The following is a 10,053-nucleotide window of genomic DNA, read 5'->3' on the forward strand; positions in this document are numbered from 1 at the left end:
AATGGCACCTGCCAGCTCCTTTGTTCCTGGAGGAGTCTCCCAATGATCTTTGTCCCCCTAGGATATGCTCTGCGTTTAGTAAGCTACTCTCCCTTCCATATGTTCCAGGCATTTTTCAAACTTCTGCTTCTTTGTTGTACTCTGGGGGGTGCTTCTTGTGCTGCCTCCTTAGGGGCAGGGATTCAATTTCCTCTTGTTCTCTCAGTTCTCCTAGAGCTGAGACCACTGATTTTTTAAATTATGGTTTTAAGTCCCACTGGTTGTTAAAAGTCATGAAATTTGGCCATTCTGGTTTTCAAAGCCAAATTTTATGGAGATTCATCTTCCCCGTGTGGGTTCCCTGGTGTGACAGTCTGTTTCCCTTCCCTGACTGCACCTGTGTGTGCCTCTTTCCTGCAGATAGTCCCACTGGTCTGTTTAACTCCCCCCGGGTCTCTGCCCTTCCTACACTCAGTGTTGCCTCTTCTTTACATTTAGTTGTGGAGTTTGTTCTGCCAGTCTTCAGGTGGTTTTCTGGGTTATTTACACCTGTGTTATCTAGTTGTATCTGTGGGATGAGGGTTGTATCTTAGGGTCTTTCTATTTCACCATCTTCCCAGTTGAACTAGTCCCGTTCATTGTTGAAAGTGTGTCACTGAAGTCTCCAACTATTATTGTTTGCACGTATTCTCCCTTTCTTTCTTTTTTTTTCTTTATATATTTTCATATTCTGTTATTGCGTATATGTATGTTTATATTTTAAAATTATCTTCCTGACAAATTGACCCAATTATAATTATAATATTTTATTCTTAATAATTTTTGTTTTGTTTTGTTTTGTTTTAAGGTCTATTTTATATTTACATTTGTATTCCAGATTTCCTGTGGTTGCCTAATATGTCTTTTTCATCCTTTCTACTTTCACTCTATTTGTGTCTTTGTATCTAAAATGTTTTTCCTTCAACAACATATAGTTGGCTCATGTTTATTTATCCTATTTTATTTTATTTAGCTTTTAAATTTTTATTTAAATTCTAGATAGTTAACATAGAGTGCAATATTGGTTTCAGGAGTAGAATTCAGTGATTGGTCTCTTACATACAGTACCCAGTGCTCATCACAACATTTGCCTTCCTTATACCTGTCACCTGTCATCTAGCCTATCCCACACCCTCCTGCCTCCATCTACCCTGTTTGTTCTCTATCATTAAGAGTCTCGTATGGTTTGTTTCCCTGTCTCTCTTTTCTTTTTCCTTTCTTCCCAACCTTGCCTTATGTTTGTCTGCTTTTTTCTTAAATTCCACATATGAGAGACATCATATGGTATTTGTCTTTCTCTGACTGACTTATTTTGCTTAGCATAGTACACTGTAACTCCATCCACATCATTGCAGATGGCAAGATTTCATTCTTTTTGATGACTGAGTAATATTCCATTCTCTGTGTATGTGTGTGTGTGTATGATGTGTGTATATATATATATATATATACATATATATATATATATACCTATATATGTATATGTATATATATAGTAAGACATATATACATACATATATCTCATATTCATTCATTAGCCTAAGGGCATTTGCTCTCTGTTTAGTTAGGCTATTGTTGATATTGTTGCTATAAACATCGGTGTGCATTTACCCTTTTGAATCTGTATTTTTGTATCCTTTGGTTAAATATCTAATCAATCGCTGGATTGTAGGCTAGTTCTATTTTTAACTTTTTGAGAAACCTCCATACTGTTTTTCAGAGTGGCTGCACCAGTTTGCATTGCCACCAACATTACAAGAGGGTTCCTCTTTCTCTGCTTCCTTGCCAGCACTTGTTGTTTCTTGTATTGTTAATTTTACCCATTCTGACAGGTGTGAGGTGGTATCTCATCATGGTTTTGATTTGTATTTCCCTGATGATCTTGATTTATGATCTTGAGGTGTGTTCCCAAAAAGCAAAAGAAAGAACAGGAAGAAATGATGTCCAGGAATTTAATCAGCACAGGTATGAGTAAGATGTCTAAACTAGAACTTAAAACCATGCTTATAAGAATAGTACCTGGGGTTGAAAAAAGAATAGAGGACACTAGAGAATCCCATTCTTTTATCCCTGAGATAAAAGAAAACCTAGTCACACACACACAAAAAATGCTATAACTGAGATACAATCTTGAATGGATGCCATTACAGTGAGGATGGACAATGCAGAGCAGTGAACAGTGATACAGAAGATAAAATTATGGAAAATAATGAAGCTGAAAAGAAGACAGAAACAAAGGCAAAAGATCATAATACAAGACTTAGAGAATTCAGTGACTTATTAAGAGGAAGAACATTCATATCATAGGAGTCCCAGAAGATTAAGGGAGAAAAACAGGAAGAAGGTTTCTGTAAGAAAATTATAGCTGAAAATGTCCCTAATGTGGGAAAGGACACAGACATCAAAATCCAAGAAGCACAGAGAACTCCCATTTAATAAAACAAAAGTTGAACACCATCAAGGCATATCATAGTCAAATTCACACAATAAACTGACAAGGAAAGAATCACGAAAGGAGCAAGGGGGAGAAAAGTTCTCATCCTACAAAGGAAGACAGATCAGGTCACAGAAGATCTGTCCACAGAAGCACGGCAGCCCAGAAAGGAGTGGCAGGAAATATTCAACGTGATGAATGAGAAAAGGATCAAGTCAAGATTTCTTTAGTAAGGCTGTCATTCAGAATAGAAGGAGAGAGAAAGAGTTTCCCAGGGCACCTTGGAGGCTGTCAGTTGAGCATCCGACTTCAGCTCAGGTCATGATCTCATGGCTCCTTGTGAGTTCAAGCTGTGCATTAGGCTCTGTGCTGACAGCTCAGAGCCTGGAGACTGCTTCAGATTCTGTGTGTGCATCTCTCTCTCTCTCTCTCTCTCTCTCTCTCTCTCTCTCAAAAACATGAATAAACAATTAAAAAAAGAGTTTCCAAGGCAAACAAAAATTAAAGGAGTTCATGACCATGAAACTTGCCCTGCAAGAAATTTTAAGGGGGAACTCTTGGAGTGGGGGGAAAATACCAAAAGCAACAAAGACTAGAGGGGAACAGAGAGCATCACCAGAAACACCTACTTTATAGGTAACACAATGGTACTAAACTCATATCTTTCAATAATCACTCTGGATGTTAAGGGACTAAATGCTCCAATCAAAAGATAGAAGGTATGAGAATAGATTAAAAAAACAAGATCCATCTATATGCTGCCTTCAAGAGTCTCATTTTAGACCTAAAGACACCTGCAGATGGAATGTGAGGGAGTGGATAATCATCTGTCATGCTGACAGATGTCAAAAGAAAGCTGGAGTACCCATACGTACATCAGAAAAACTATACTTTAAAACAAAGACTGTAACAAAAGTGGCACCTGGTTGGCTCAATTAAGTGTCTGACTGTTGGTTTAGGCTCAGGTCATGATCTCACAGTTTCGTGAGTATGAGCCCTGCATTGGGCTCCATGCTGACAGTGCAGAGCCTGCTTAAGATTCTTTCTCTCTCTGCCCTTCCCCCACTCATGCTTTCTCTGTATCTCTCAAAATAAATAAATAAACTCAAAAAAAAGACTAGCAAGAGATGAAGGAGGGCATTATATCATAATTAAGGGGCCTACCCATCAAGATCTAACAATTGTACATATTTATACCACAAAATTGGAACACCCAAATATATATATACACCAATTGAATGATATATATATATATATAATTTATATGTATGTGATTATCCCAAAATTGGAACACCTATCACAAACATAAACTCATTAAAAATAATTCAATAATAGTAGGGGACTTTGACACCTCATGTATAGCAATGGACAGGTCATCTAAGCAGAAAATCAACAAGGAAACAATGGCTTTGAATAACATACTGGGTTGGATGGACTTAACCATGGGATGGATATATTCAGAACATTTCATCCTAAAGCAGCAGAATACACATTTTTTTGAGTGCACATGGAACATTTTCCAGATAGATCACATAATGGGTCACAAATCAGCTTTCAATAACTACAAAATGATTGAGATCATACCATGCATATTTTCAGACCAGAACACTATGAAACTTGGAGTCAACCACAAGAAAAAATGAGGGAAGATCAGAAATACATGGAGGTTAAAGAAATTCCTGCTAAATAATGAATGGGTTATCCAAGAAATTAAAGAAGAAATTGGTAAGTACATGAAAGGGAATGAAAATGAAATATGACAGTCCAATATTTTTTGAATGCAGCAAAGGCAGTCCTAAGAAGGAAGTATATTGCAATACAAGCTTAGCTTAAGAAGCAAGAAAAGTCTCAAATACACAGCCTATCTTTACAACTAAAGGAACAAGAAAAGGAACAGCAAATAAAGCCTAAAGCCAGTAGAAGAAGGGAAATAATAAAGATTAGACCAGAAATAAACAATATAGAAACAAACAAAAATAACCTAGTAGAACAGATCAATGAAACTAAGAGCTTGTTGTTTAAAAGAATAAAATTGATAAATTCCTACCCAGACTTATCAAAAAGAAAAAAGACCCAAATAAATAAAATCACAAATGAGAGAGAAGAAATAATGTCACAAAAATACAAACAATTATAAGAGAATATTATGAAAAATTATATGCCAACAAGCTGGAAAATCTAGAAAAAATGGACAAATTCCTAGAAATATGCAAATTACCAAAACTGAAACAGAAGGAAATAGAAAATTTGAACAGACCCATAACCAGCAAAGAAATTGAATCAGTAACAAAAAATCCACCAACAAACAAAAGTTCATGACCAGATGGCTTCGTAGGGGAATTCTACCAAATGTTTAAAGAAGAGTTAATACCTATTTTTCTCAAACTGTTCCAAAAAAATAGAAATGGAAGGAAATTTTCCAAACTCATTCTATGAGGCCAGCATTGTCTTGATTCCAAAACCATGTGGAGACTTTATTGAAAAAGAGAACTGGGGCGCCTGGGTGGCTCAGTTGGTTAGGTGTCCAACTTCAGCTCAGGTCATGATCTTACAGTCTGTGAGTTTGAGCCCCGCATCTGACTCTCTGCTGACAGCTGAGATCCTGGAGCCTCCTTTAGATTCTGTGTCTCCCTCCCTCTCGGCCCCTCCCCTGCTTATGCTCTGTCTCTCTCTGTCTCAAAAATAAATAAAAAACATTAAAAAAAAACTGCAGGGGCACCTGGGTGGCTCAGTCGGTTAGGTGTCTGACTTCAGCTCAGGTCATGATCTCGCAGTTCCCTATTTAACAGTAAATAACATGTAACATAGTCTAGTTTGTAACTTACATCTAACACCCAGTGCTCATCACAACAAACGCCCTACTTAATGCCCATTGCCCATTTAGCCCATCCACCCACCCACCTCCCCACCAGCAATCCTCAATTTGTCCTCTATATTCAAGACTCTCTTGTTTGCCTCCCTGTCTGTTTTTATCTTATTTTATTTTTCCTTCCCATCCCCTAAGTTCATCTGTTTTGTTTCTTAATCCACATATGAGTGAAACCATATGATATTTGTCTTTCTTTGATTGACTTATTTCGCTTAGCATAATTCACTCTAGTTCCAACAACATTGTTGCATATGACAAGATATAATTCTTTTTGATTGCTGAGTAATATTTCATTGTGTGTGTGTGTGTGTGTGTGTGTGTGTGTGTACACACACACATACCACATCTTCTTTATATATTCATCAGTTGATGGACATTTGGGCCCTTTCTGTAATTTGGTTATTGTTTATAGCACTAACATTGGTGTGCCTGTGCCCCCTTTGAATCAGCATTTTTGTATCCTTGGATAAATACCTAGCAGTGCAATTGCTTGGTTGTAGGGTAGTTCTGACTTTTTGGAGGAACTTCCATATTGTTTCCAAAGGTGGCTGCACCAGTTTGCATTCCCACCACGAGTGCAAAAGTGTTCCCCTTTATCCGCATCCTCATGAACATCTGTTTCCTGAGTTGTTAATTTTAGCCATTCTGACAGGTGTGAAGTGGTACCTCACTGTGGTTTTGATTTGTATTTACCTGACAATGAGTCATATTGAACATCTTTTTATGTATCTGTTAGCCACCTGGATGACTTCTTTGGAAAAGTGTCTATACATGTCTCTGCCCATTTCTTTACTGGAATATTTATTTTTTGGGGTGTTGAGTTTTATAATTTCTTTATATATTTTGGATACTAACCCTTTATCATATATGGCTTTTATAAATATCTTCTCCCATTCTGATGGTTGACTTTTAGTTTTGTTGATTGTTTCCATTGCTGTGCAGAAGCTTTTTATTTTGATGAGGTCCCAATAGTTCCTTTTTGCTTTTGTTTCCCTTGCCTCCAGAAACATGCCTGGTAAGAAGTCACTATAGCCAAGGTCAAAGAGGTGGTTGCCTGTTTTCTCCTCTATGATTTTGATGGTTTCCTGTCTCACATTTCAATCTTTCATCCATTGTGAGTTTGTTTTTTGTATGGTGTAAGAAAGTGGTCCAGGTTCATTCTTCTACATGTCGCTGTCCAATTTTCCCTGCACCATTTGCTGAAGAGACTGTCATTTTTCCATCGTATATTCTTTTCTGCTTTGTTGAAGATTAATTGGCTATAGGTTTGTGGGTCCATTTCTGGGATCCCTATTCTGTTCCATTGATCTGTGTGTCTGTTTTTGTGCCAGTTCCATAGTGTTTTGATGATTCCAGCTCTGTAATACAACTTGAAGTCCAGAATTGTGATGCCTCCAGTTTTTCTTTTCCAAGGTTTCTTTGGCCATTCAGTGTCTTCTTTGGTTCCATACAAATATTAGAATTGTTTGTTCTAGATCTGTGAAGAATGCTGGTGTTATTTTGATTGGGATTGCATTGAATGTGTAGATTGCTGTGGCTAGTATAGATATTTTAACAATATTTGTTCTTCCAACCCATGAACATGTGGCGTTTTTTCATTTCTTTGTGTCTTCTTCAATTTCTTTTACAAGCATTCTATATTTTTCCACATACAGATCTTTTGGTTAGGTTTATTCCTAAGTATCTTATGTGTTTGGGTACAATTGTAAATGGGATTGATTCATTTATCTTTCTGCTTCTTCATTATTGGTGTATAGAAATGCAGCTGATTTCTGTACATTGATTTTATATCCTGTGACTTTGCTGAATTCCTGTATCAGTTCTAGCAATTTTTTGGTGGAGTCTTTTGGGTTTTCTACATAGAGTATCTCCTTATCTCTCCTATTCTGGATGGCAGCCTTGCTGGGTAAGGAACTTTTGGCTGGAACTTTTAAATTCTCCTGAATTCAGCAAGGATGGACTACCATCTCCAGGGACAAAGGGACAGGCTGGCACCATTTATCTTCCCCACCCCTCAGCATAAACCAACTTCAGTCAACAGCACAAAGCCAACACTGGCTGCCTCACTTGCTTATACCAAGTCTTGCCCTCTCTGTGCTCTGCTGGTACTGCGTTGCTCAGCCAAGTGTGCCTTAGGACCAGCATAGAAGGCCTCTCCCCCAGAAGACCAGCACAAACCCCTGCATGCACCACATCTACTACCATTGAGTTCTACAAAGCTTCAGTTCTAGTGTAAATACCATTGGGTCTCTTTTAGCAAGCAGACTAGAGCACGTATAGTTAAAACTCGGCATGATCTGGCCAAAGTACAAACACTCCACACTGCTGGCAAGGAGAAACTCTGCAGAAGACTGACCTGGTGGATAGAGCAGCTGAAACCAGCAGCAGAGTACTTGCAGCACACACCAGAGACACTCCCCAAAGTGCCAGGCACTGGACATTATATGACCTCTTCTTCATAAGACCATTACTCTCAAGAGCAGGAAACATAACAGGTTTTTCTAACATATAGAAGACAGATGCCTAGACAAAATGCCTAGATGGAGGAATTCATCCCAAAAGAAAGAAGAATAAAAGGTCACAGCCAGGGATTGGATCAAAAAAGATATAATTAATATGCCTGATCCAGAATTTAAAGCAACAATTATAAGGATACTAGCTGAGCTTGAGAAAAGCATAGGAGACATGAGGGAGACCCTTACCACAGGGATAAAAAAGCTAAAAACCAATCAGGCCAAAATGAAAAATGTAGTAACCAAGATTTGAAATGAAGCAGATTAATGGCCACAAGGAAGGAAAAGCAGAGGAACAAGTAAGTGATATAGAACATAGAATTATGGGCACAAATGAAGATGAACAAAAGAGCAAAGAAAAATCTTGGGTCATGAAAGAAGAGAGACAACTCGGTGACTCCATCAAACATACTAACATTCATATTATAGGAGTCCCAGAAGAAGAAAGGAAAGAGGGGCAAAAGGTTTATTTGGGGAAATTTAGCTGAAAACTTCCCTAATCTGGGGAAGGAAATGGATATCCAAATCCAGGAAACAGATAACTCCCATTAAAATAAACAAAAACAGGTAAACACCAAGAAATATTGTAGTAAAATTTGCAAAATAGATGAAGAAAAAATCCTAAAATCAGAAAAACTGAAGAAGTCCCTAAATTACAAGGGAACACCAATAAGGTTAGCAGCAGATGTCTCCACAGAAACTTGGCAAGCCAGAGGGTAGTGGCATAGTATGTTCAACATGCCAAATGGGAAAAAATCTGCAGCCAAGAATACTCTATCCAGCAAGACTATCATTCAGAATAGAAGGCGAGACAGAGTTTCCCAGACAAGTAAAAACTAAAGGAGTTCATGACTAGTAAACCAGTCTGGCAAGAAATGTTAAAGTGGGACAGAAAGACCAAAATCGACAAAGATGAGAAAGGAACAGAGAAAACCTCTAGAAACTATGGCAAAGCAAGTAATAAAATGATACTAAATATGTATCAATAAATACTCTGAATATAAATGGACTAAACAATAAAAAGGCATAGGGTGTCAGAATGATAAAAAAAAAAAACAGATTCATCTATGCACTGCCTCTAAGATATTTATTTCAGACCTAAAGAGACCTGAAGATTGAAAGTGATGGGGTAGAGAAACATTTATCATGGAAATGGACATCAAAAGAAAGCCAGAGTAGCAATACTTATATCAGACAGCATAGATTTTAAACCAAAGACTGTAACAGAGATGAAGAATGGCACTATATCATAATAAAGGGGACTATCCAACAAGATCTAATAATCATAAACATTTATGCCAACTTGGAACAACAAAATGTATGAAACAATTAACAACAAACAAAGTAACTCATTGATAATATTACAATAATAGTAGGGGACTTCAACACCACACTTAGTGCAATGGATAGATTAAGCAGAAAAACAACAGGGAAACAATGGCTTTGAATGACACACTGTACCGGATAGACTTAACAGATATATTCAGAATATTTCATCCTAAAGCAGCAGAATACACATTCTTTTCAAAGCACATGGAACTTTCTTCAGAATAGATCACATACTAAGGTAGCAAATAAGGCCTCCACAAATACAAAAAGATTGATATCATACCATGCATATTTTCTGACTACAACACTGTGAAATTAAGTCAACCACAAGAAAAAAAAATTGGAAAGACCACAAATACACGGAGGTTAAAGAACATCCAACTAAAGAATGAATGGGTCAACCATGAAATCAGAGAAGAAATTTTAAAAAATACATAGAAACAAATGAAAGGAAAACACGACAGCCCAAAACATTTGGAATGCAGCAAAAGTGGTCTTAAGGGAGAAGTATATAGCAATACAAGCCTATCTCAAGAAGCAAGAATGTCTCAAATAAGCATGTAAACTTACACCTAAAGGAGCTGGAAAAAGAACAAATGAAACCTAAAGCAGCAGAGGAAGGGAAATAATAAAGATTAGAGAAAAATGATATAGAAGTGAAAATACAGTAGAACAGATCTAGGAATCCAGAAGCTGGTTCTTTGAAAAAAAAATAATAAAATTGATAACCCCCTAACCAGATTTAACAAAAAGAAAAGTACCCAAATAAAATCACAAATGAGGGGAGAAATAACAAACTCACAGAAATACAAACAATGAGAATATTATGAAAAATTAAATGCCAACAAACTGGGCAATCTGCAAGAATTGGACAAATTCCTAGAAACTCA

The sequence above is a fragment of the Lynx rufus genome, unplaced genomic scaffold, assembly GCF_022079265.1.
Source record: "Lynx rufus isolate CCGP_SWC_20201006 ecotype Redwood Valley unplaced genomic scaffold, mLynRuf1.p SCAF_2, whole genome shotgun sequence".
NCBI classification, from domain to species: Eukaryota; Metazoa; Chordata; class Mammalia; order Carnivora; family Felidae; genus Lynx; species Lynx rufus.